Consider the following 26,300-nt stretch of genomic DNA (forward strand, 5'->3'; position numbering starts at 1 on the left):
TTTGCAATGAAAAAGCGAGCAGTCAGAAGACGACGAGGACGTTTGGAGGCTAGCGCGGGTTGTTGCCTCTTGGCCATGTGCGGCGTATTCCGTGGTAAATATACTTGTATATAGCTTTTCGCCTGCTTCGTCCTACGTAACATATCTGGTGGAGGTGGGCGTTCCCGTACCTCGTGCCGGAGGTGCGCAGTGGACGGTACGCCGAGCCTTCTTTCATGGGTGCCAGCGATGAAAACTCGACTCAGCCGCCTCCGACACCTCCTGCATCTTCGACGACCTACATCACTCACCCACTCCCCGTGACCCTGGCGTATTCTCAGGCAAAGATCGGGAAGATGTCGAAGACTGGATCAGCCTGTACGAACACATCAGCCGGAATAACCAGTGGGAACCTACTATCATGCTCGCCAACGCAGTCTTTTACCTCGGTGGCACACCTCTCTAGTTTGCTTTGGGACGCACGAAGATGAGCTCAGCAGTTGGGATTCACTTAAGCAATAGCTCCGAGACTTGTTCGGCAACCAATACGGTCACCAGCTCGTCGCGCAGAAAGCAATATCCAGCCGTGTGGAGACGTCATCAGAGCCATACATCACGTACATTCAGCACGTCTTGGCTCTGTGCCGCAAAAGTTGACGCGCATATGACTGAGTCCGACAAGGTTTCGCACATCCTCAAAGGCATTGCCGATGACGGCTTCAACTTACTCGTTTTCAACAACGTGAAGACGGTGGATGCAGTGATAAAGGAGTGCCGCCGCCTGGAACTCGCTAAAAGCCGACGTATCGACCAGCAGTTTACCCCTCTGCCCAACACCCCAGCGACATTTTCCTGTGCCGACGCTCCTCGTCCCAACAATGGCGATGTTACCAGGATCGTCCGGCATGAGATCGCGGCCGCCTATTCGGCTGCCTTCGACTCCAGCTCCTCCAACGCACCTGCAGTTACGGTTTCCCTTATCCAGGCAGTTGTCCGCCAGGAGTTCGCAAACATGGGCATTCACACCATCTACTCAGCCCATCGCCCTGATACCCACCCAGCTTCTTCGATTCCGCCCCGTCCCGCATCTTCTTACCCACCACGTTCCCGCAACCCATCTGAATGGCGCACTGCTGATGACAAGCCCGTTTGTTTTCACAGCCATCGAATCGGGCACATTTCTCGGCACTGTTGCAGTCTCTAGAGTTCCCCGACCCGGTCTACTTATACTGCCTACTCTCGCCTCCCGGGTGGCCCTTCTCGTCCCTATGCGGCACGCTCCGATAATGTCACCACTGACTCTTCTGCGCCGAACCGCCCCTATTTTTTGTTCACCTTCGCTCCAACGACGATAGTCTCGCTCTCTCCAGCCCCGTCGCTCCTTTTCGCCGACTCCCTTCGGGCGCCGCTCCCTGCGGGAAAAACGAGATGATGCAGCGCCTTGAGATGACGCTGCATTGCTCCCTACGCAGCCAAATCCTCTACTGACGCTGCCCGCTCATTTGAAATTTCTTGACGTGCAAGTCAACGGTGTTTCTGTATCTCTTATAGAAACTGGGGGCGCATTTGTCGGTAATGCCTGAACCGCCTGAACCGGGTAACCGCCTGAAGAATATAATCACACCCGCCACGACGCCTGGTGTCCGTGTCGCCGATGGCTAAACAGCCCCCGTAGTTGGTATATGTGCCATCTGTCTCCTTCACCGATCGCTCCACTATCGTGCTATTCACAGTCATCGCCCGCTGTCACCACGACATCATCCTCGGCTTAGACTTCCTCTCCGCACATTCTGCTCTCATCGATTGTTCCGCCAGTACTCTCCGCCTTGACCTGCCTGTTCTGGATCACGCTGAACCACACCCCAGTCGCCTCAATTCCTTCGACTTCGTTCGCTTGCCCCCTTGGGCACTGACTTACGTTGACTTAGTGTCATCCCCACCAGTGCCCGAGGGTCACTACATTGCGGCTCCTATGCCAGACGTCTTACTTACACGGGGTCACAATACCTTTTACAGTTTTTATCTATTACGGCGAATTGCGTCTGCCTGCCAGTGGTAAATTTTGGCTTCACGACACAAATGCTGCCACGCGGGATGTCTCTGGCCCAGCTTTGCTCATTCAAGGATCACTCAGTAGCATCTATTCCAGTCGACGACAATTCAGCTGGACTGGACTGAAATGAAATATCGAAGATGGTGTGGGCGACGTGCGCCACACGCTCGTAGCGCACACAATTTGCTGGGATGCACTCGGCCTTGTCACGTTGTAGCCAGCACTTCACCTAGCGCACACCAGGCAGAGGCATGGTGACGTCGACATCGACACCAATGGCAACAACAGTGTGGATAAGGCGTGAGGTCGAGCTGCTTATTGTGCCACTGGAATGCGCACGTGACTAGAGAGAATAACTTGATGGACTTGTTTGTGCGCACCTGCTTGTTCTATAATAATAATAATAATAATAATAATAATAATAATAATAATAATAATAATAATAATAATAATAATATTAATAATAATAATAATAATAATAATAATAATAATAATAATAATAATAATAATAATAAACACCATCACCATTCCTTATTTATTTTCCTCGCCATTCTTATTTTCCAACATTAACTAGCAGGTCAGAGCAATTGAAACCTCTGGTTCACCTCCCTACCTTTCTGGTAATAAATAGAAATGCTTCTGGAACTCCAATCTGTGATTACGAGCATTGTAACACATGGTTAATGTGTTAATGTAAGGATGGTTAATGTAGAGGAAGTAAGGGTGTTTATTATTAATCTTTTTCCCGTTCAAATGATCGCCCAACTTCAGCGAAACATTTGCTTTATGTGACGTTTGCTAATTGCGAGACATCTGGATAGACGTTGCGCTCCAATTGCATGGCTAACCTTATATTATGATGCAATTCTATTTTACTCTTACGTTGTTAATGTAGCGGTTGCTTCTAATATGAAAAGATGTTCGCGTGAAAATCAAGAAAACGTTCGCTTACCAGGCAATCGCAAATGTTATCGAACATTTTTTTCTGCTCTTCGGGAAAATGTGGCGGCGCATACACTTATACTTGCGGTGGAACACAGACGCTATCTCTCAAAACCTACGAGGCCTAAGTGACACCTTTGAACATGCAGGTCATGCTTCGATCAGAATACCGGTTCTTTTACACAGCTGCTAGCTGCTGAGTTTACTTCGAAAGAATTCATCTTTGAATTTGCGAAATCCTGGCCTAAAAGAAAGATCCATGCATCAGATCGATAACAGATCCACGCATCCTGCTTACGTGTTTCCCGAAAAGCGAAGTGCGAAATCGGGAATTCCTCGTTTTGTGAAGACGGTCAACGGTACGCGGTGACATCGAGAGACTGCGCGTAAAAGGCAGACTATATTCCTCTTCAACCAGGACATATACTTAACCGGAATCCCCTGGCCACAGAAAAAAAAAGAAAGTGCTGCAACGCAAGTTTTTGTTACTGTTAAAAATTAAAACAAAAATAAAATGTTCAGGCATAGCCAATCTCACAGTGAATGTCAACGATGACGCGACTAGTATTGAATCAACACAGCGACTCACCGTATTGTGGCCACCGATATTCGTCACGTGTGAGGCGTGTCTGCCTCCAACGTACTCTCCCTCGCGCCTTCTGGAAGCGCCGCGTCCAGTCGCGGCGCCGCGAAGTCCTCACGTGACGCGATGACGTTGTACGAATCCCTGTGAAAGTATCCAGTCTTGAGTGTATACCACGCGGGTTCAATTTAGAAAACATTCCCTTGCCAAGGAATTGCAAATAAGCGTGTTATCAAACCAATTTTTTCTTCCCTTCAAGAAAATATGGCAGTGCGTGCACTTATACTGGCTGTCGAACATTGCCGCTATCTCCTAGAGCCTACGAGGACTAAGTGATACCTTTGAACATGCAGGAACATGATACCTTTGAACATACCTTGGGTCGCAATACCGGTTCTTACACACAGCTGCGCGCGGCTGAGTTTACTTCAAGAACTTCTTCGTTGAATTTCCGAAATTGTGGCCTAAGAGAAAGGAAAAGCGAAGTGCCAATCTGGAATTTCTCACTTTGGGGAGACGATCAACGCTACTCGGTGACATCAAGAGGCTGCGGGGAAAAGGCAGACTGCATTCCTCTTCAAAGCGAGTATGTCCTAAACCGCAATTCCGTACCGGCGGAAAAACAAAGAAACCGCTGGAACGCAAGCTGTTCGTTGCTGTTAAAAGGTGAAAACAACGAAAAAAGTTCTGGGATAACCCATCTCACAAGGAATGTCGACGCTGACGCCACTAGTATTCAATCAACATAGCGACACACCGTATTGTCGCCACAGATATTTGTCACGTGTGAAGCGTACCTGCCTCCAACATCCTCTCCCTCGCACCTTTCGGAAGCGCCGCGTCCAGTAGCATCGCTGCGAAGTCCTCACGGGACGCGATTATGTTGCACGATTGTTGTCTGTGAAGGCATCCTGTCTGAATGTGTAGCACGCCGGTATCATTTATTACAGCACAGGAAAAATTCATTTTAAGCACTTTTTTTCTCCCCTGCAGCAGCGGCGCCTAGTATATGCAGCGGTGCATACGCATACGGCAGTGGCCTAAGTTGGCGCGAAAGATGTTTGCAGGCGGCCGATTGATGCCGGGGCCAGTGTGAGTTCATTGTGAGCGGGGCTGATTAAGAGAGGCGGCTGGCCAGCCGGGCGCTAGGCTGCCGTTTGGGCTCGGTACCATGCAGAGTTCTCTCCGTAGTTCGCGACTTGTCTGTTGTGCTCGTTGCTTGGCGGACATCGTGATCCTCCGCTACTATAGCGCTGCTGCAGATTCGTTGAGGAGCCGCACATGCGCTGTGGCGCAAGTAGGCGTCTTAACTGTGGCATTCAACTGTGGCATTCAACTGTGGCACATAGCGATCGTCCGACAAGACAGAAGGTGATTCCATGGTCCGCTTCGGACAGGTTTACCTCAAAACCTCAGCCCAATGCCCGACCTGTTACGCCATGGACTTCCCTATAAGCCAAGTCCGCGTGAGTACTGTTAAGGACGTTGAAGATAAAATGATGCGCTTTAGATTAGGTAGCTAGCCTGCTTTTTCGATGTTGCCTTCTCTGAGTAGTTCAAAAGCGCTCAGCACGACCTCGTAGGGAAACATAATATTTAGGACAATGTTGTTCTTAATTGTGTCGAAGGTTCCGGACTGTTAAGGCACATATTTGCAAAAGCGTATGGCAACCTACGAAACTAAGTGGTCGATGATAAACGGCGGGCAAGGGCCTGTTATACTCCCGAGGATATCGTTCTTGATACACACGCATGCCTTAGAGATTGGGAATATATGTTAGAGAAAATAGCTAAATTTGGAATTTTAATATTTACCAATAGGAGCCATCGCAATCGGGGCGTTTTGAATAGACCACATAGTTCACACAACAATAATACTGTTTCGCATGGGCTAGTCCGGTTGCATCTGCATATTGAAAGGGACCTTCATTGAGGGGACCTAACTGTACAGTGCATACGAAGCTTACAAGACATTATCGTTGTGCAGGCAAGGGCTGCTCAATCTTCCACATGAATCTGTCGAAAATGAAAGGCATGCAAAATGAAAGGCATGCAAAATGAAAGGAAGAATGCCCAATTGGACTGCGTAATCCTCGGTACTTAAGTCTTGAGGAAATTTTACTGAAATAGTGTTTTGGCGTCTTGTGTTTTGGAGGCCACCGATCGCTCCCCTAGCTGCTGGAGGGACATCTGCCGGACTGACCATACGTGCGTTTGCGTTTGAGTGCGTGCTACTGGTGGTCATAGCGCCACGTCAACAACAGGCAGCAAGCAGGATACGCACTGTTAGCGTCGCAGTCCCCCATGTCTCCCTGATCGGTGAACTTCGACGTCAACTATGCGAGTGTCATCTACCACCGTTCAAGTGACGCTCTGTGCGGCTGGCTTTGCACATCTATGAAAAACACTTGGAATGCGGGGGATGGAAATTCAAGACGATGAACAAAACTAGATCAAGGTGAAACCAGGAGCCAACGTTTCGGCTAGTGTACTTGCCTTTGTCAAGGCACAAGTAGGTTCATCGCACAGGTATTGCACGAATTCCTTCCCGCGGTGTAGTGAAGGTTCGTATAAGTCACCTTGATGGATTGACCACAGGGGAAGTTGCGGTGTGATGTCAATGAGACGACTCGTTAAGAGCAACCAAAAGTGAGCCTAATAAAGTAAAAAAAGAGCTAATTTTGTTGTCAAATAAACGCTGAGGCTATTAATAGCACGCAAGAATATTGGCTGCCACGTGTACGGCTAACAGCGAAATTTTAAGGGATGGTATAGCGCATTGATCTCTCGTAGTATCCACGTGCCTTCTTATTCGTTCCCTGTTATTCTTTCTTTGCCTGTAGCCCTAAATATTTTTATTTCAGTTAGACAAGTGTTGTCAAAGAGGTTTCAATTTTTCTTTCTGGCGGTGCAATTTAGGTGTACGCATTGCTATTTTGAAACATGCATCGGAGAGCATGAAATAAAAGTGTACTTTATTGCGTGCGGTTATTGCAGGACTTCATTTTTTTCTTCAGCCTACACTTTCGTATACACGAGTGGGCCCACTATCGGCACGGCGTATTTACGAGAACGGCACACGTGGAGACTCAATTTCCGGAGACATACTCCTCGGCAGGCACGGTGAGTAGCAGGACTTCAACTTCTTTTTGTGAAGTTTCCTCGGTGTTTTCTATCCGTAAGCCACTCTCGGAATACTGTAATGGCAACACTGAAGTGATGCAATCTTCTGCGCTCTGGTTGCTCTCATTAGTTGTGTTATTCTTTGTTCCCCGACCATACGACGCATCATGTTTTAGGCGCACTTCACTGATGACCGGTTGGAAAGATGACATCGCAAATTAGAGACATTATCATAATTGTTTTCCTAAGAGTCCTCGGGAAAGCGCTCGCAAAACAAATTTTTGTTGTACTTGCGCAATAATGATTTTAGCTTTCTAAAATTGTCCCTTCAGCTTATATGACACAGCTGCACCATTTCTGCGAATCATGGAAGATACTTGAGAGCTTCAGCTGGGATGCGCTTTATGAGGTTATTCACAAAAGTTTGGATGTCTGCCCCATCCTCGTGGCGCGTGCGTCTTATGAACAACTGCACACGGGGAAATTAAAACATTAGGGCGAGTGGCCGGGTGAACATAGGACGTGCGATAGAGCACGTGTATAGTGGTCGACCTGATACTCCGGAACCTCTGCACTAGTATGCGGCCTTGCGATGTCGTGTATCAGTAATAAGTCCACAAAAGATGAAAACTGCTGATCGCGCTGCAGAATGCTTCGGCGCAAACATTTTAGCACGTCACTTTTTATTGTTTCTCCTTTAGTCACATAATGGCATGCCGAACCTATACCACTGAAAAGAAAGCGTGTCAACTATACTTATGCAATACCTGTTGGGAGTACATGCAACCTACTTGGCGTTCCGATGACCCAGAGACGTGTGACGGGTGTGCAGCGCCATTTGGGAATCGCCTCCGCCGGCAAGCCACGTGGTAAGGGTGGCAGTAAGGTCCTCCTTATTTTCGTCGTTACTGTTATGCTAGTGCATGTTTATCTTATATGAAACGCCAGACACTACGGCATAATGCAATGCAGCACACGCACAACCAATGCGCAATCAACATCGCCGAACGCACATACATCCGCTGTCGAAATCCTGGGCCACCGCCTGAAACGCCTTTAGCGCTGTAGAGCGGAATACTAACTAACGAAGAACAATAATTAGAGCACGTAACACCAATTACCTGTTCCAAATGCGGACAATTCCAGGTAACCTTAAAGAAACTCGGGCACATCTCTCGTGCTAGTGTCCTGTTCGTACAGTCAGGAAAAATATAGCGATCCAACAAGTCACGGTTTAATTGTGGTGCACAAGTTGAGTGTAAAAAACTCACCCCATTTTCTTCTACCAATAAACATTGACAGCTGTGCGATTAGTTAGCACATCAGTGTACGATGTCTCTTTTGAGGAAGTTGGAACCGGCTTTTAACAATATTCTTTTCTATGTCCTCCGTCTCCATTTCCAAATACCTTAGGTGTTATGTCCTTTTGTTTCCAGGTGAAACTGAGCGCTTATTCAAAACCCTTGTTTTAACCGCTTTACGAAAAGACAGTTCGGTATGCGTTAGTGATTTCGATTGTGACTAGCATGAACAGGAGATCGTAGAAACGCAGCAGACAGCTCTGCCCTGTTCATGCTGTATTCGATAAATGCAAGAACCCCTCGCTTTACTGCCTCTTTTCTGAAGTATCATACCGATAGAAAATTTCAAATAAAGAAAGAAAATCATCTTACGTAATGCCTGTATCGCATGGGTCGTGAACCACCCATGAATTTAACTAGCTCAACACGGCTGCATTCTGCAGATCGACAATGGACATAACTACCAACATATGAGCCCAATTCATAGCCATGCGTGCCGAAGCTCACCTCACGTACAAGATTGACAACCAGAACATAATAGTATTTACATGTTTTGCGATCATCGAGGGAACTTCTCATCATTTACCGAGCTGCCGGCCAAGACCAGGTCACGTCAGCCAACCAATCGTCGACTCTTTGTACGGACATGTTCGCTCTGGCACCTGCACCCTTTCAGGCATCAGCTATTCGCGTGTTTATTGAAAAACAAGGAAGCGCGTTTGTGAACACGTCGTGAATATTCTCTCAGCGCTGAGTTGCCGCATTTGGATGCCCTAGTTAGAGCTGGAGCCGTGTTGAAATGTTTTCGTTAGCTTTGAGCAGAAGTGACCTTCAATCTTCGGTTAAAATTTGGGCGTGCTCACAATGTTTTTATGTCTGTAGAATAAAATGCCCAATATTTAAATACTAAGAGATGCTACATATAACTACAAGGACACAATACAAAGCCAGGTGAAAAAGTGCTGTGTGTTGTATTTCGTCCACGTCTTGCCATCGTGGTCATCGTGCGGCGCGCACAAGGAACATCTTTAGTTAGCGAACACGTTGCTCAACGTGTCAACGTTGCTTACTGATTTACGCGTCCAGAATAGGTGTGCGGTACTGAATTGATGCGGGTGAGCTAGAGTAATGCTGGCTATTACTAGGCCCTTTTTTCCAAGATGCAGTAGCCCAACTGTTCTTTTAAATACAGCAGCGCATTCTTTTTGCATTTTACGGAGGGGTTTAAAGGGAGTGAGTTTTCTCACGCGCAATTTAGTTCCTTTAACTGATATGCAGCTCATACCGTAAAGGGTTCCTCGCCAGGTTTAGCCATATTAAACAAAATCAAGCGCATATTTCAGGTGCTCCTAATCGTGCCTGCAAAATACTACAGTGCGCAGCACCTGTGAACACAACGGGTGTCTGAGACCAAACGCCGGACGTCTTCTATATCAAAGAAGCGTCAGCCGGAACAGGAAAGTCGAAGTAACGCGCACAACCACAGTGGCGTAAAAGCGCAGTCTTATATCCTATAGTTACAGGGGCGGGCTAACCGTAGTGAAGATGTACACCCGTTAGAAAAATTATGTTGACCAGGGATTGTGTGATAAAACTCATTTTCTCCTTTGTTTATGAATGCAACTTGAAATTAAAGACTGCAGTCTCAACTTGGCATTACAAATTTTCAGTTTATGCTTACTAATCACGAAGAAATTCAGTTTTTTCGACAACCTATGATGTTTATACTTTTGTTCACGGGTGTATCTCCGTTACTAGGCTGAACTATGGTTACCGGTAACTATACTCTGAGCCAAAGTGATCCGAGATGGGAGAAAATGACTTCTCCTCTAGCGCATACCCCAATGGGAGGTCAATATACTCCGGTTAGATGGAGTAAAAATATTACTCCGCTGCTGAATGGAGGTTTTGGATGTACTGATGGGAGTATGTGCTTATATCCATCGGCGAGTTTTTGCTGGAAGCTATGGAAGTATATGTTTACATCCACCGAGCAGCTTTTGTAGGGAACTAGGGGAGTATATGTTTACCTTTATCAAGGAGCATATGTTTACGTCCGTCGAGCAGCTTTTGCAAGGAACTATGGGAGTATATGTTCACATCCATTGAGGAGCGTTTGCAGATAACTATGGGAGTATATGTTTAGATCCATTGAGTGATAATTTGCGGGGACCTATAGGAGAATACGTTTACATCCATCGAGGAGCTTTTGCAGGTAACCGTGGGAGTTTATGTCTGCATCCATTGGGAGATATTGCAGGCAACTATGTGAGTATACGTTTACATTCATCGAGGAGCTTTTGCAGCGAGCTTTAAGAATACGTTTTTACATTCGAGGGAGGTTTTGCAGGGTGCCCCAGGTGTATTTCTTTACATTGATTATGGAGGTCTTACAGGAATATATGGGAGTATCTCTTCACATGAATCAGCTAATATGCCGAATTCAGAATCTTCAATATAGATTTTGCGAACTGGAATATGCACGATATCTTGGTGTCCATGCTGGAAGACGCAAACATAAGTAAGCGAAGTAGTGCTTTGAAGAAAGTAAATTTATTGCATAAACACATAGGCACGGAAGAAATGAACAACACAAGTACCAGTTCTCAATTGGTTTTTGACTATTTCATTCCGAAACATTCCGGGCCAGTAGCACCTTTTCGGTAAGCGTTAATAGGTCTTGAAGACACCGCCGTGAGCACACTGCGGGTCGGAGTGAAAGGACGCGCAGATTGTTGAGCGTAGCGTTTGGGGGATAACTAGGAGGCACTTCCTACCACCTGGCGAGTAGTTGCGCCGGTACAAGAGGCGATCATGGATGCTGAAGTGCGATGTTTGGCATCGCAGTGTTCGAGTGGTCGGACAGGTGGGTGCCTCGGATAAACATCAAGAAGCGAAGTGATCCAGGGGTCGTGGCGCTGTGCAGTGCAGACGGTGCTGACGTGAAAAGCTGACACTGGGTGGTCTATAGTGCATATCGACGCAGTTTCGTTTGATAGGGTGACCGCGACAGTCCATCAGCATCGGCATGCTTGCGTCTGGAACGTTTTATAACGCGGATGTCAAACTCTTGAAGTCGAAGAGCGCAGCGGCCAAGGCGACCTTACGAATCCTTCAGCGAAGGCAACCAACATGATGCACGATGATCTGTAACTGCATCAACCGTGCGGTCATATAAATAAGGGTGGAACTTGAGAAGCGCCCAGACTATTGTCAAGCATTCTTTCTCGCTGACGCTATAGTTTGACTCAGCTTTGGTGAGTCAAACTATAGAACTATAGAAAAAATTAGAGAACTTCACCTGGGATGCTCTTTATGTGGTTATTCGCAAAAGTTGGGAAGTCTGCCCCATCCTCGTTGCGCCTTCGTCAAATGAGCAACTGCACACGAGGAAACTGAAACATTATAGCGAGCGCCCTGGTGAATATAGAACATGCGATGGAGCGCATGTTTAATGGTCGACCTGATATTCCAGGACTTGTGCACTACTATGCGGCCTTGCGATGTCGTGCATCAATAATAACTGCCCAAAAGATGAAAACTGCGGATCGCGCTGCCGAATGCTTCGACGTAAACATTTTAGCACGTCACCCTTTATTGTTTCTGCTTTAGTCACATAATAATGGCGCGCCGCAGCTATAGCACAAAAAAGAAAGGCGTGTCAACCATCCTTATGCAATACCTGCTGAGAGTATACGTAACCAGTTGGCGTTCTGTCCACGGTTGGCGTGGTCAGGGGGTCAGGAGGGTGTTAGTGGCCTAGGTGCCTGGATCACCCAGTCAACCGCAAGCTGCGGATTCTAGCAGCAGTGTATCCGGGTATCGGTGCCGTCAGCCTGTAGCTGCGGCTTGCGGTGAGAGGTCCACTCAGCCGGTGCGTCGTGGCTGCGGCAGCTGAACTGCTTCCAGTGGGTTGCCGCCGTGTCCGCGATCCTCCCGTCGTTTCGGCCTCCAGCCCCTTCTCCCCGCCTTCGTAATAATAACTGCCCAAAAGATCAAAACTGCGGATCGCGCTGCCGAATGCTTCGGCGCAAACATTTTAGCACGTCACCCTTTATTGTTTCTGCTTTAGTCACATAATAATGGCGCGCCGCAGCTATAGCACAAAAAAGAAAGGCGTGTCAAGCATGCTTATGCAATACCTGCTGAGAGTATACGTAACCTAGTTGGCGTTCCGGTGACCCAGAGATGGGCGACGGGCGTGCATCGCCATTGGGGAATCACCTCCGCCGGCAAGCCACGTGGTCAGGTGGCAGTTGAATTCTCCTTATTTTCGCTTGTTATGCTAGGGGCATGTTTATCATATATGATACGCCATGCACTAAAGGCTAATCCGATGCAGCAAACGCACAACCAATGCACAATCAACACCGCATGCACATACATCCGCTGAAGAAATCTTGGCGACCCGCCTTGAAACACCTTTAGTACTGTAGAGCGGAATACAAATTAACGAATAATAATAATTAGAGCACGTAACAGTAATTACCTGTTCCAAAGGCAGCAAAGTTGTCACGCTCTCAGGGTGGCAAACACGACGCAAGAAATGTTTGAGTCAGGAAAAGCCTTTAAGGGGCATGAGCATAAGAAAAAATACATATATCGAGAAAGCACGCGTTGTGATACAACGCACACAACCTATTAGGAATTTGAAGATATGAACATAAAGTCTATCAGCATGGGCACGTCACCTCGTCGTCGCTGCTTCCGATGGCACGTCGTTGGGCCCGCAGATACGCCGTAGACTCGACATCTCTGTGGCCGACGTTCTGTGCACGGTTGGCCTGGTCAGGGGGTCAGGAGGTTGGAGTGACCTAGGCACCTGGATCGCCGGGTCAACTCCGCAAGCTGCGGTTCGTAGCGGCAGAGATTCCGGGAAGCTGCGCCGTCAGCCTGCAGCTGCGGTTTCGGGTGGGAGGTCCTCTCAGCTCGCAGGTCGTGGTCGCGGCAGCTGAAGAACTGCTTGCGCTGGGTTGCTGCCGTCTCCGCGATCCACCCGTCCTGTTCGGCCTCCAGCCCCTTCTCCCCGCCTTCGTCCCCGAGCGGAGCGAGGTCGCTCTCTTCCACTGCGTGTCCCTTCTCCCATTGGCCACGCAGCTACGCGTGCTCTTTCGCCCTTGTTCTCCTACTTTCATATTGTATTCTTTTTATTCGTACATTCTTATTTTGGGTGTTCTTTTATCTTTATTTCTGCCACCGATTCCTGTTGTCTTCTTGTTTTCTTCTTATCTTCTGCTTTTTCTTATTCTTTATTTCTTGCTTTATTTGCTCATGGCAAATTTCCAGCTCACATTATATAAACTCTGGCACATCTCTCGTGCTAGTGTCCTGTTCGTCCTATCAGAGAAAATGTAGCAAACAATAAGTCTGCGGTGGAAATGTTCGGTGTAACAAACTCACCCCATTTTCTTCTAGACATAAACATTAACAACCATTCAATTGGTTAGCACATGTCCCTTTTGAGGAAGTTGGAACCCGCTTATCACAATATTGTTTTCTAAGCCTTCTGTCTCCATTTCCAAATCCTTTGTGTGTTTTGTCCTTTTGTTTACAAGTAAAACTGAGCGCTTGTTCAAAAACCTAGTTTTCACGACTTTACGAAAAGGCAGTTTGGTACGCGATATGGATGTCGAGTGTGACTCATGAGCATGGATCGTGTCGCCCTAAATTGGCTTTAAACACACAGCAGATAGCTGCGTCATGTTTTTGTCGTATTCGACAAACGAAAGGACACCTCGCTTTACTGCCTCTTCTCTGAAGTATTATGCAGGCAGGAAATTTCAAATAACGAAACAAAACCGTCTTACGGGATGCCTGTATCTCATGGGTCATGAACCACCCTCTCACATACTCCTCTGACATACAAGCTTCACAAGCGGAACATGGCGGTCTGCCGCGTTTTGCAATCAGTGAGGGAGCTTCTCATCATTTCTCGAGCTGCCGGCCAAGACCAGGTGACGGCAGCCAACCGATCGTCGGCAGTTTGTACGGACGTGCTCGCTCTGGCACCTGCGCCCATTCAGGCATCAGCGATTCCCATGCTTTTTGTAAAACAAAGAAGCGCGTTTGTGAACACATCCTGAATATTTTCCCAGCGCTGGGTTGCCGCCTTTGGATGTCCTCGTTAGAGCTGCAGCTGGCTTGAAAGATTTTCGATAACTTTGAGCAGAAGTAACCTCCAATCTTCGGTTAAAACTTGGGCTTGTTCACAATGTCATTTGTGTGTATAGAACAAAATGTCAATTACCAAAAACTATGGTATACTACATGTAACGACAAGGACACAATACAGAGCCAGGTGAAAAAGTGATCTGTGCTGTGTTTCGTCCGCGTCTGGCCATCGTGTTGACCCTGCGCCGTACTCATCGAAGTTGTTTAGTGAGCGAACAATTTGCTCAACGTATCACGGTTGCTTCGGGTTGGTAACAAAAAAAACAAACAAAAAACACGCATTCAAACCGACTGACGCATCCACGATAGGTGTCCGTTACGGAATTGAAGCGGCTTAGCTAGAGTAACGCAGGGTATTATTAGGCCCTTTTCCAAGATGCAGTAGCCTAATTGTTCTTTTAAATGCAACAGCGCATTCGTATGGCAGTGTTCGGGGGTTTAAAAGAATAGCACGAAAAACTCAGTTTTTTTACGTGCAATTTAGTTCCTTTAATTGATATACAGAGCATACCGTAAAAGGTACCTCGCCAGCTTTAGCTATTTAAAAAGAAAGCGCACTGCATACTTCACGCGCCCACAATCGTGTCTACAAAATACTGCAGCGCTCTGCATTTGCCAAGACAACTGGAGTCTCAGACCAAACACTGCACATCTTCGATATCAAAGAAGCGTCAGCCGCAGCTGGAAAGTTGAGGCGACGCGCGCCACAACAGAGGCGTAAAAGCGCAGTGTTATGACGTAGTTACATGGTAGGGCTAACCGCAGTTAAGACGTACACCCGTGTAAAAAATTATATGGACAAGGAATTGAGCGATAAAACTCATTTTATCATTTGTCTGTGAATGCAACTTGAAATTAAAGACTGCAGTCCCAACTTGGCATTACGAATTTTCTGGTGGACTCGTCAGTTTCCGTTTATGCAGGCGAACACGAAGAAATTCAGTTTTTTTGACGACCAGGTGGTCCGTATATTTTTTCTTACGGGTGTACTTCCGTTACCAGGCTAAACTACGGTTACCCGTAACTAAAACGTAACCAAAAATGATCCGAGGTAGTAGTAAATGACTTGTCCTCCAGCGCATTTTCCGCTGCACTCTAAAAAATTATGCACTCTTTGAGGTGTATATCTGCCACACAACACTAATCGCCATCTGCCTTGGTGCATTTCCTTTCTTGAAAACGCCGCGCCCGCGACTTTCCTGTCAGGAATGTAATGTCAGGCTGATAACGAGCATGCCGTTCGTTACTGGAAAGTACAGGGCTTGCAGCGTTAAAGAAAGGAAACGCATCAAGGGAGATGGCGATTATCGTTGTGTGGCAGATATACACCCCAATGTGTGCACACTTTTTTTAAGAGTGTGGGAGGTTAATATACTCCAATTAGGCAGAGTAAAAATTTTATTCCCCTGCTGAATGGAGATTTTGGGTGTACTTGTGCGAGTATATGCTTACAGCCATTGGGGAGCTTTCGCAGTAGGCAATGGGAGTATGTGTTTATATCCATCGAGGAGCTTTTTCAGGGAACTACGGGAGTATACGTTTACCTCCATCACGGAACATATGCAGGGATTTATGGGACCATATGTTTACACCCGTCGAGGAGCTTTTGCAAGGATATATGGGACCATATGCAGTATGAGATATGCAGCGGTGGCGCAGAGGTAGAGCATCCGCCTCACGTGCAAGAGGACCGTGGTTCGAATCCCGGTGGCGCGCAATTTTCAACCGGATAAAAAATTCCGCGTGTTGATAAAATTGCATAAACAGGCCTGGAGTGCGGTCTGATCCCGGTGACCGTAACCGGTAACGCACTCCCTCACCAGAGCAGGATTAGCCACCCTGGTGTAGTACTTGGGCACAACCTCCTATATGAATACAACAATCAAATTCCGGTCCTCAGTCCCCAGCAGCTGCAAAACAACTGTCCACGGTGGCAGTCAGACCTGTGACGCAGCAGAGGGTGCTAAGAATCCCTGGGTCCGGACAGGCCGCCATTGAGATCTGAACCTGGCAACGTTTAGCTCTTGAACGTTATCTAGTGAGGCGAGTCTATAAGTGCTATTGGAGGGATTAGCGGGAAGGAAATGGGATATAGTAGTGCTCAGTGAGATTAGGAGGACAAAGGAAGCATATACAAAAATCCGTAATGAAGGGGACGCCAAAGACTTTAAAAATAATAGACCGATCAGCTCTCTGTCCGTTGCCTACAAAGTATTTGCTAAGGTAATCCCAAACAGAATCAGGAACACCTTAGGCTTCTGTCAGCGAAAGGACCATGCAGGATTTCGCAAAGGCTATTCAACATAGACCATGTTCATACTAGCAATCAGGTAAAAGAAAAATGTGCGGAATACAGCCAACCCTTATTAATAGCTTTTGTTGATTACAAGAAAGCGTTTGATTCAGTTGAAACCTCAGCAGTCATGCAGGTATAAGGCAATCAAGGTGTAGATGAGCCGTATGTAAAAATACTGAAAGGTATCTATAGCGGCTCCTCATCCCCCGTAGTCCTCCAAAAAGAAAGCAACAAAACCCAATATTAAAGGGCATTAGGCAGGGAGATACGATCTCTCTAAGGCTATTCAGAACGTGCATACAGAAGAATTTTCAATATTGATTTTCCGCACTGTGGAATACACAATATATTAGTTTCCAAGCTGCAATATTCAAACAAAAGTGAGCGAAGTAGTGCTTTATAGAAAATTAATTTATTGCATAAGCACATAGGCAAGGAATAAATGGACGACACAAGCACAAGCTCTCAGCTGGTTTCTGATACTTTCTTGTCCTTGTGTTATTTGCGCGAACCACACAGTAAGAATAGAAAGCAACTCATCCAGCTGCAGGTTTAAGCCAAGACGATATGAAACACATGAAGAATACGTGGAATCCTTCGACAAGTGCCTAAACAAGGTGCCAATGCAGTAATTGTGGAAATAACATAGTTAAAGCAGAGCATTATCTGATGAAACTAGACTTTGTGGTACTATAAAAGGTAAAGGAAAGAGCAGAGAGGACATCATTTCTCATTGATACTGACTTGTGAGGAGTTAAAGCAGGAAAGACTGGGGAATAAGGCAAAAGAGGTATTGCTCTTCAAAACATAATGATTAGGAAAACGAAAGTTCTGGTAGGCAATAACAGTGCCATTATTACACTAACAAGCTGACAGAGCTGCCTAAATAAAGCAGAGTTCAGCTTTGCTTTTTTCTCCATATCACCTAAAGGCAAGCATGGTGGCTGGGAGAGTCAGCAGGGCCAGTTAAGTGTTCATTGTATTGTACCCTGATTTTAAGAGCGGGTGAAAGTGCGTGCCCGTAATAGCAGCACCCCATCACAGTTCCTTGCACAGACAGACTTTAGGCTGTAGGGTGTACTTTGCAGCCGGTGGATCAAGCCCTTATCTCCGAGCATACATCGTGCTTCAATTTCCTGACGCAATAACACTGAAAGACAAAGAAGTTTGCAGAAAAGAAACAAACGTGCCAGAATAATGAGAAGTGAGCTTCTGACAGCCATCATCCAAGCTTCGTTCCTAATGTTCCACCTGAACAATGCTGCTGCACGAGAAGGCTTACAGAGCCTCACAACTACCACCTTTGCCTACTAACGGCCATCCCACCACCTCGGGCTTCCTGATCGGCCACTTCGCTTTCATCGGTACGACCCTCTACCTTTCTCCTTCCTACCCTCTCTCTCTTTTAACCCCATCCCCGCCACCCTGCTGATGCTGAGCCGTGCTCCCATATGGGTTGCAGAAAATAGCGCTAGCCTTTCCTCCTTCCCCGCAATAACCACTTCTCTCTTCCTGGCGATTAAAAAAGGCAAAAAAGAAACAGGCAGTGCTGAAGATTGCATTATGAAAGACCATGTGGACTAGTTGAGATTAGTTTTGGAAACTTCGTTACATAACATCTCGGGAAGAATAAAAGATAAAAAAATATTTCAGGAAGTGTGCCAATCTGACAACGACACTGTTGTAAGCGATTACTCATGGCGTTTAGAACAAGGGATCTGATTGCTGGCTTCCAGAGTTGCTTGCACACATAAAGTGCTGCTGTGGATGAGCATGGTCAAAGCTGTTTGTTTTAGTGTTAGCCCGAATGCAGGCTAGTAGCATCTTAGCATCTGCCTTTACTGCGGCAACCGTACAAGGTTCTTGGTGACTTTTAACACTAGGCTAGTATAATAAGACGCGAGAAACAAAAGTTTTGAGTTACTAATTAAAAAAAAATGCGCAAATGGGTTATCTTTTTAAACAAAGTATAAGCAGGTAACATATTTTTAATTATTGCTAATTGCATTTCAAAACAAATGGAATGCTCCAAATCTTTGTTGCATTTATATTTATTGCAGCCGCCTCCACAGCCTAACTCCCCTTAAAAGCATCGTTGTAACATGGCGGAAGCCTAAACGGCACTGCATATATTGCACATAAATAAAAGAAAACATAGATTTAATGTAGACTCCAACCATTATGAAACACATAGTAGCCTATCGCTGTAAGACAATGAAGCCTCATGGCACTGCATACTGACACCTGTACTTATCTTTATAGGGCGACCAAGTTTTGCCACCTAACAAATGTTATCGCACAGCGCGAGACGCGCCGGCATGTATCCGAAATTTCTGGAAAGTTATCGATACTTCTATCCGCTGTCTGTTGTCACCGAATTTTGTGTTATCTGATTTTGTCACCTGACGGGAATGGTGTAGAACTTTGTGGAAGGCCCGCGGGTCCGAACGATTATTCTGGAACATTCGACGACTGCTGTATAAAAGCCAACGCGCTTGACCCGCTGATCAGATTTCGACGATCGCCGACCGTGTTCGCCGCTGTCGTTGTGCTATAAGTGTAGCCTGTTTTGTGGGCACAGGTTCGCCCAATAAAAGTTAGTTTTGTCGTTTACAGTATTGCTACTGTGTTATTCAACGTCACCATCACGTGACAATGCATTGCACTATGTATAACTATATATATAAGTAAATCAAAGGTACATATAAGCAATGAAATAAAATGTTTACTAGTAGCAGATAAAGGCGGCATGTAAAATATCACATTACAATGGCATCAGGCATTGATGCGAACATAATGCTGAGGACAGTGGAACCCTTTAAATTTTGTAGAATCATCATGTCAAGCATGCAGAAAAGTATTAGACAATTCCACGGCCTCCAAGGCTTAAATTACATAAGCTAGAGTGTCTCTTGGGGTACACTCCAGGCTGTTTCTGTAATTGAAGTCAACATAGTATGCTTCCATACAAACCAGGGTATCTCTCTTTTCCTGTTTGCACTGCACTCTTTTCACACGTTGATTACTAAGGATCTTCTCCCCCTTCGGCGTGCCTCATAATTAGATCTTAGTTTTTACGCGTATATCACCAAATTTCATTTACTTTTATTCCCTGTAGAGAGGCCAGACATGTTTTAAAATTATTGAAGAGACCCTGCCAGCACGCAAATACATCATCACTATTATAAAGCATTGTTTCAAAGGCAGACATATTATTAATAGACTTATTTGACGGAATTGGGACGCATTAGTATTTTTCCGCGTTCTGCAGATGCCCGCGAAATACAAAGCAAAATACCACGTGAAATGCCTACTTCTTGTCCATGTGCTATTTGCACAAACCATACAGTAAGAATAGAACGCATCTGATCCAGCCTCAGGTTTAAGCCATGGCCATATGAAATACATGGAAACCTGCCACAAGTGCCTAAACCAGGTGCCCCAATGAATGCAATAATTATGGAAATAAGTTAGTTAAAGCAGAGCATTTCCTGACAAACGTAGCCTTTGTTGTGCTAGAAAACCTAAAGCAAATAGTAAAGAGGACATAATTTCTCATTGATATTGACTTGTGCAAGGGTTAAAGCAGCAATAACAGTCCCATTTTTACTGTAACAAGCTGACAGAGGGGCTAAAAATTCGCAGTGGTTTAGCTCGGCTATGCCAGGACATACGCTCCGAAAGCTAAGGCATAGCATGGTTAGCCTTGGTTAAACTTGATTGCAAGTCCAGGTTAGTCTGGTTGTCTAGCTATGTTGCGGCGTCTAGCCAGTCGTTCGGCGCGCTGTTCGTCTGTTTCCTGGGAGATTCGTTTCCTCTCCATCTCGTTCCGATGTCGATTCCAGGCCTCACCGTGCTTATAAGAATTGTCGCCGTCTATACTGCCGCCTCAACTGTGGTTGCGGCGCACGCGAGCTCCCCTTTTCAATCCGTCGACATGTTATCAGGCATGCGACACAGCTGGTAAAGCCAGTGGAGCCGAGCGCAACGACGAGGAACGCGGTGTGACGAGAAACGCTGTATGATGAGGAGCGCGGTATGAACTCATGTGGCTCCTCGGAGCCTGGCCATGGCGAAATCGCAAAATCTGGCCCAGTAAAGCTTTCGCTTTAATAAAGCAGGGCTCAGCTTTGCGTTTTCTCCATACCACCTAAAGGCAAATATGGTGGCTCAGAGAGTCATCAGGGCAAGTAAAGTGTTTATTGTATTGTACCCCGATATTAAGAGCGGGTGAAAGTGCGTGCCCGTAATAGCAGCACCCCATCAGGATTCCTTGCACAGACTGACTTTAGGACGTAGGGTGCACTTTGCAGCCTGTATGTCAAGCCCTTAGCCCTGAGCAGGCATCATGCTTCAATTTCCTAACGCAAAACACTGAAAGAAATACAGTCGGCCAAAAAGCAACAAAGTGCCAGAATAATGACAAGCTTCTGACAGCCATCATCCAAGCTTGTTTTCTGATGTTCCACCTGGACGATGCTGCTGGTTCAAAAAGGCTTACAGAGCCTTAGAACCACCGTCTTGGCCAAAATATGACGATTAAAAACGGCAATAACCAGGCAGTGCTGAAGACTGCAATATGAAAGACCATGTGGACTAGTTGAAATTAGAACTTTTCGAAGCTTCGTTTCATAACATCTCGCGAAGAATAAAAAGTAAAAAACTTCTTTCAGAGGAGTATGTCAATCTGTGAACAAAACAGTTATAAGGTATTACTCACACCCTTCAGAACAAGGGATCTAATTGCTGGCTGCCAGCCTTGCTTGCACACAGCAAGTGCTGCTGCACTCGATCATTGTGAAGGCTGGTTGTTTCAGTGGGTAGTAGTAGGCTAGTAGCATCTTGGCATCTGCTTTTACCGCAGCATCCGCACAAGCTTCTTGCTGACATTAAACACAAAGCCAGTGTAATGCAATGCGAGAAACAAAAGTTCTGGATTACTTACTAAAACACTGTGCAAATGGGTATTTTATTCAAACAAGGTATATGCAGGTAACCTATATCTTTAATTGTTGATAATTACGTTTCAAAACAAATGAAAGGCTCGGAACCAGTGTTGCATTTGCATTTAATGTAGCCGCCACCACAGCGTAACTCCCATTATCAGCATCGCTGTAAGATGGTGGAAGCTTCAATGGCGCTGTATATATTGCACATATAAAAATATAGATTTAATATAGACTGTAACCACTGTGGAACACCTAGTAACAGGGTCGCCGTAAGACAATTATGCCTCATGGCAGTGCAGATATTCCCTGCAGAAGACATACAACCAATAAAATAAAATGTTTACTAGTAGCAGAGAAAGGAGACATGTTAAACATCACAATATAATGGCATCATGCATTGGTGTCAGCATAATGCTGAGAACATTGCGGCACTTGTGGTCTTCGAGAATCATCAAGCGAAGCATGCAGAAAAGTATTACCCAATTACATGGCATCGAAGACCTAAAATTCTATAAACTAGAGTGTATAATAATTGTGATTATGAAATGGTGCCAGAATTTTAATTTATAAGTCATGACTGGGAGATGCTAACTGTCAAAGACACGAAAAAGGTGTTGTCAGTAATATACCGGCCTCCGAATGGCAGCGTCAATAATTTTTTAGGTTGTTTTAGTAAACTTTTGGAATTCTGCTTAGTTGAATATGCTAACTTTGTCTATGGAGGTGATTTCAACATAAATATTTTGAAGGACAATAATATGTACACGACATAAACAGCCAACTACTTTCACCTGGCTCTACTAATCTCGTTACTACACTCTTTTACTCTTTCCACTTCATCTGCCCTCGACCTTCTCATTACAAATATAGATACACCTGTATGTGCTACGGGTACATTTTCCTATGATATTAGTGATCATTGTCCAGTTCTTGTAGTGTATTCGATGAGTAAAAAACAACACAATGAATTATTTACTTATCAACATATATCCAATGACGCACTGTATTTATTTGGCCTGGCTGTAATCACGTACGACTGGAATTTTGTGTTAAGAAAAAAGAACGTAAACAAAGCCTATAACGAGTTTCTTGAAGCTTTTGTGCGCATTTACATTTTCCTTTTAGACAGATCAGAGGTTCAAAAAAGGTACGAAAACCGTGGATCACCAACGAGCGCGTCAAGCTGATAAAAAGAAAACACCGCCTTTATCATACTTTCCTTCACTAGAGATCAGAAATTAAACTTAAGGAATTTAAGAGAAAAAGAAATAGATTGAATAAAATACTAAGGCAAGCGAAAATAGAATATTATCAAGGTGTTTTTTTCTAAAATTACCAAGAAACGTCCGGATGCCGTTTTGAAAGTAATAAATAGCGCCTTAGGTCGTGAAACTAAAAGCAAAATACCCAATTCGGTAACTGATAATAATCGTGAACTTAGTGGTAAAGCGCTGGCTGACCATTTTATTACTCATTTTGTGAACGGAAGCGTAACGTACAGCCATGACCCCCAAGTTGCTTATTCACTGAATAATAGTATTCCTAATACTATATTTATGGAACCAACAAATGAACATGAGGTGTTTACAACAATAATGAATTTAAATAACAGCAAAGTATTAAATATCGATAATTTACAAATCAAGCCAATAAAATGTGTTATGAAACACTCGCCCTTCACTCCTGCGTTGGTTCACATATTCAATTTATCAATAGAGTCGGCTGGTTTCCCAGATCGTACGAAACGAGCTAGAATGTCAGCGTTATTCAAACATGGCGATGTAAATAACCTCCTGAGACCCCGCTATGGGGATTTGTCCAATATATTGGACATTCAGAAGTGAGACAGTACTCCTGTGACAAGGCTTTCATCCTCCTAAAACCACGCTGTCTAACTTATTGGACGCCTGCTTGCGCCATCTATGCAGCATTTATGAAAATACATCGTACAAATTCCCACCGAAACAGTTCCACAATGGCGGCATTCAGCAGCGTGGCGTATAACGGCAGCTGCCGGAGAAGTAAACACTATTTCTCGTATTCCTACCAGCTTTCAAGGCATATCCTTGATTTTATAATAAAGTTAATACAACAGCGTACGCGCGGAATACGAAATTTAAACTGTTAACGCGCTTACTTTTTTTTACGCTTCCTTTGATTTCGCGTGTCCATTACGTTGGACGCTAGGACTCAACCCGGTTATTTTGACCGCGCTTTTGCGATGGCCTTGTTATGAAAAGCAGACGAGTACTGTTAGCATTTAGCCGCTTGTCGACGAAATCGCGTCTCTTTTTTTTTGGGGGGGGGGGACCGGCCTCGTGTGTCTGATGAATTAAGCCGACAACTTTGCTTTTTTCAGTCTATGGCTAGGACTCGCAAGGCAGCTGTGGCAGGCCGTCTCGTAAGAGAAAAAAAAACACATCGGTATCCCTCAATCAGATGTGTGCATGTACAACGCCAAGATGGGTGGTGTCGACAAGGCAGACCGAATGATAAGTTTTGTTTGTTTGTTTGTTTATTTGTTTATTGACAAAACAATGCTCAAGAGCGGTTTTGCCTTGGTGCCAAGGCAAAAGGCGGCACTAAAAGCCACCTGACTAGGCCTTTGACACCAGACAGCACGCGCAGCACACAACATGAGCGCAACATGCTTCAAAGCACACTGCAAAATATCAAACACATATAAATAAAAATGCATGTACAGAGTATCAAACACGATAAAGCAAGATAAGGAAGAATGACAATTTGTCGTCAACACATTCACCATCAACAAGACATAGAACTATTAAGGCCAATGGACTACAATTGGATTTGAAGAGAACAAAACAAATGTACAGCAAAATTACAACTGTTGGAGGAAATACATTTTAGTTAGTTTTCTGAAGGCAAGCAAGGAGGGAGCACTCTCCATTGTATCTAAGAACGAGGGATAACAATTCAGTAGGTTCGGAATTTGCCATTTTAATAATTGCACACCGTATCTAGTTCTTGTTTTAATCTTTACAAAGTTTTTATTTCTAAAATAATATGGTGTCTCTGTATTTGTATATGTATGAAAAAACAGCTCACGATTTGCTTTTAATTCGAGAAATATCAATTCTAACAAACGCTGTTGATATAACATTTCTATGTGAAGTATTCGGTTCTCGGCAAAGTATGGGGATGTATGATCACGACTAGATAGGTTTTGAATGAACCTTATACTTTTCTTCTGCATTATGTATAGTCGTTCCAAATTATACTTTGATGTAACACCCCAAACTAGTAGACAATATTGTATACGGGAATGTACAGTACTAAAATAAAGTTGCCGTTTTAATCTTATTGGCAACAACGTCCGAAATCTATTTAGCATTCCAATTGATTTAGCAATGATACCCTTTATAAAATTCACGTGACTTGTCCATCGAAGGTTTTCATGAAATATTACCCCTAAAAACTTGTATTCTGAAGCCTGCTCTAATGGACATGATTTAAACGTTATAGAACTATCAAGGTGAACTAGTTTATTAACGGATGAGAAGACAATGTATTTGGTTTTCCTAACATTCAATAAGAGCTTATTTGCATCTAACCAGCAGGACAAATTTTGAAGCCATAAGTTAACAGTACGAGTGAGAGACGAAAGGTTATTAGATGTAAAAAAAACATTTGTATCGTCTGCGTAAAGGACAATGTCAGTGGTCAGGGGGATGTTGACAATATCGTTTATGTACAGCAAGAATATTGTTGGCCCTAATATAGATCCTTGCGGAACTCCATAACTTATGAATTCCGTATCCGACTGTACATTCTTAATTACAACGAACTGAGTACGGTTAGTCAGGTAACTACGCAGTAACTTAAGTGGAAGTCCTCTTATTCCATAATAAGGTAACTTTGCAAACAGTATGGGATGTTTAATAGAATCGAAGGCTTTGTTAAAATCTAGGAAAATGCCTATTGTATACAGTTTATTTTCTATATTAGTTACAATTTTTTCTCTAATGTTTAATAATGCTGACTCAGTCGATTTACCTTGTTGAAACCCGTACTGATATTCGGATATTAGGTTGTGCTTACATAAATGCTGAGAAATTCTAGAATTTATAACTTTCTCTGCTATTTTGGAAAATAGCGGAAGTACTGATATTGGTCTGTAGTTAGAAATACAGTCAAGAGGACCACCTTTATGCAGAACTGAAACCCTAGCAACTTTCATTTTATCCGGAAATATTCCTGTCAACAAAATAGTATTCATTAAGTGGCAAACTACGTCGGATAGTAAATCTGAGACCGCTTTAATTGGGGCTGCTTTAATGCCATCGAAGCCACACGAAACATTACTTTTAAGACTGCTAATTATAGCAGCAATTTCAACTTTGGTAACCGGTAAAGAAATAAAGTTTGTGGCAAATTGTGTTCCATATACGTTTCAAAATCCTCACAGGTGGTCCCTTCCGACGCTCCAAAAGTCAAAAAGTGGTGGTTAAACTCATTAGCGAGAGCCTTACCAGTTACTACAGGATAAAAGCACGCGTTAACAAGTGGACAATCAGAGCCTTCTTTCACCTCTTCGACATTGCCCTCAGCAACTCCTGGGTGCAGTACACGCGGGACATACGCTCACTAAAGAAATAGTGGAAAGAAATACCCAAATATATGCAGTTCCGCCAATCTGTTGCTGAGACTCTCGTGGCTCAAGGGAAGCAGGATGAAACGGAGAGTGAGAACGAAGCCGAGTGGCATCTCCCATCAAAGCAGGCTCGACTGTCTCCTCGAGAACCCCAAGAAAAGAGCACTACCCACTGCTCAATGCAGGCAGACACTGCAAACGCTGCCCGTTGCAGACTACAGGGCTTCGACATGAAAACAAAGTTCTTTTGCACCAAATGTCGGCTCTTCTTCTGCATCACAAAGGAAA

At 44.8% G+C, this 26,300-nt stretch overlaps 1 protein-coding gene across 1 annotated transcript in view; it reads left to right on the forward strand.

The window, feature by feature from the left end:
• Positions 1-26,300, forward strand: part of LOC142558364 (uncharacterized) — a 169,812-nt gene that overhangs the window by 131,234 nt on the left and 12,278 nt on the right. The window contains exon 12 of the mRNA XM_075670508.1: positions 6,555-6,680. The gene's annotated coding sequence lies outside the window, so the exon portion shown is untranslated. The remainder of the gene's footprint in view (positions 1-6,554; positions 6,681-26,300) is intronic.

The sequence above is a fragment of the Dermacentor variabilis genome, chromosome 9, assembly GCF_050947875.1.
Source record: "Dermacentor variabilis isolate Ectoservices chromosome 9, ASM5094787v1, whole genome shotgun sequence".
Lineage (NCBI taxonomy): Eukaryota > Metazoa > Arthropoda > Arachnida > Ixodida > Ixodidae > Dermacentor > Dermacentor variabilis.